The sequence below is a fragment of the Austrofundulus limnaeus genome, unplaced genomic scaffold, assembly GCF_001266775.1.
Source record: "Austrofundulus limnaeus strain Quisiro unplaced genomic scaffold, Austrofundulus_limnaeus-1.0 Scaffold198, whole genome shotgun sequence".
NCBI classification, from domain to species: domain Eukaryota; kingdom Metazoa; phylum Chordata; class Actinopteri; order Cyprinodontiformes; family Rivulidae; genus Austrofundulus; species Austrofundulus limnaeus.
In genome coordinates, this window is record NW_013952600.1 from 901120 (window position 1) to 903247 (window position 2128).

Genomic DNA, 2128 nt, shown 5'->3' on the forward strand with positions numbered 1-2128 from the left:
AAAGTCCCATCAAGCTACAAAAATGTGATTTCATGACCCTGTCGAGCATCCTTTGGGATGAACAGGGATAAATGCTTTATAAAGTAAGAATGGGCACACATTCCCACAGAAACCATCCAAGTTCTTGTTGGAAGAAGAAGTGGAGGATGTTATGGATGCAAAGGTGGGACAAACTTCATACAGTCTCTGTTAGTGTGCTGGTAAAGTGTGTYCAAATCCTTTTGTCTGTATAGTGTAACTTTGCTTGAATAAAGAAGACCCCCAAAATATTACTGATTTTTTTTTTATAAACATCACTGTTTGTAACTCACTAGTTATAAATAGAGCACAAGTTAAAAGACAATATTGTTTAACAGATTTTTGACATTAAATCAGATTTTTTTAGAACATTAAAAAAGCACAAGTGTTAACTTTTAATGTGTGTGCAACAATTTTGATAACAATTTTTCAAATTTAATTTTATTAAATGTTCCTATTATGAAGTCCAAATCTTTCTGGCACAACAGACAAAAAGTTAATTTAAAAAGTCTGCTGCAGGTGACTTCTTTCCTAAAGAACAAGTTCTGTTTGTTTTGAGATGAACTCCACAAGATGAAATCTGATACTGGAAACAAAATGTCAGACCAGGAACACYTCATAGCCAATCAGCGGGCAGCCTTAAAGCTTTCCTGTCAACAACCAATCATAGCTAAGTATGACCTATGACTCTACAAAGTAGGCGGGATTTTGTACAATTTCTGACCTCCTATTGGCTGTTGGACGATCATCTCTGCGCTAGCTAACGGGAAGCAGGAGTCACGGCTTCTTCTTCGTTTATTGGGAAAAGGCGAGACGAGAGCGTCAGAAATTTTACTTCAGTAAGTCATTTGTAATTTATGAGATATTTGGGTGCAAAACTATATTTTTTTTTAGCGAGAGCTCTACCTTTGAATTAATTATCCTGCCGGGTGACGGTCTGTCTGTGAGGAGACCGAGGCAGGAGGAGGGCAGAGCATCTCTTGTATCTTATGGAAATGAAGGCCTTCGTTAGCTACGTGTTTCAGAGAGTTCTGCTGTTTCTAGTTTAAAGCCGTTTTACAGCAATAATACAAAGTTCTGCCTGCTGGTACTAAAATGCTGCTGAACTCGAGAGCATTTGTCGCAGCATGTTGAATGAGTAACCCGAGTGGGTCATGTGAGAAGAGGAGGGGCTTTCTGTTTGTCTCTATGAAAACACTCAATAACTTCTCATTAAAAGACATGTTTTGGTGAGAAATTTTATTTCTATATAGCTGCTTGAGATTTGGGATCCTAGTGTGCTTTTGTTTTTCTTTTATCTTAAAACTGTCTTTGTAGTAGTATCATTCTTCAGTTACTGCCTTCTTCCATTATTAAAACACATTAAACAGGTGCGCCACCACAGGGAGGGCCAGTGGGGGCAATGCCCCCCTCCTTCCCCTAATTTGTTGTACACCTCCATCCAGGATTTCTCTGTTAATATGTTGTGAACCACTGGACAGGTTTTAGTGAAACTGTCAGAAAGTAATGATTCATATCTACAACTAATTAAATTTTGGAGACAAATTATTTTAATTGGCCACCATAGCTAAACAACCTAGGACAAACACATCAGAGGCGATTGCTCTAAAACATAAAAAAATAATAAGTGATCAAATATATACTGTTGTGTGTTCATGTCATTGACTAAATATGTACTACAACATGCTCAACTTTCGTTCAGAATCAGCTTCTTATCACTGGTAATGACGCAGCTCTCCTGTCTGATTCCTGCAGCTTCACAGTGATTTAAGCTTCCACAGAGTTCAACAGCGAAACAAAAAGTGCAGCAAAACGAGACGAGTCATTGGATAAACGCTGGCTTTGTCCCGCCCATCGGATGCTCAGCGTCTCTGGGGGTCTATGGGGCAGGGGGCTGGCCTCGGCTGGGCTGGACGCTCAGCTTCTGCATGATGATTGGATGATCTGTTGGAGGCTGAGTCTCTTTTTGATTGACAGCAAAATAAGCGAATCAGCAATCTTTTGATGTAAACATCCGTGGGAGCATTTTTTAGTTTCATTGGGCCTCATGCAATAACATGTTCATATTCTTGTCCTAAATTTCTCTTACTTTTGTTCATACGAAGGGTTC

At 39.2% G+C, this 2128-nt stretch overlaps 1 protein-coding gene across 1 annotated transcript in view; it reads left to right on the forward strand.

Moving 5' to 3' along the window:
• Window positions 1-762: 762 nt before the first annotated feature.
• ap3m2 (adaptor related protein complex 3 subunit mu 2) overlaps window positions 763-2128 on the forward strand; it is an 8938-nt gene continuing 7572 nt past the window's right edge. Inside the window, exon 1 of the mRNA XM_014018651.1 lies at window positions 763-857. The gene's annotated coding sequence lies outside the window, so the exon portion shown is untranslated. The remainder of the gene's footprint in view (window positions 858-2128) is intronic.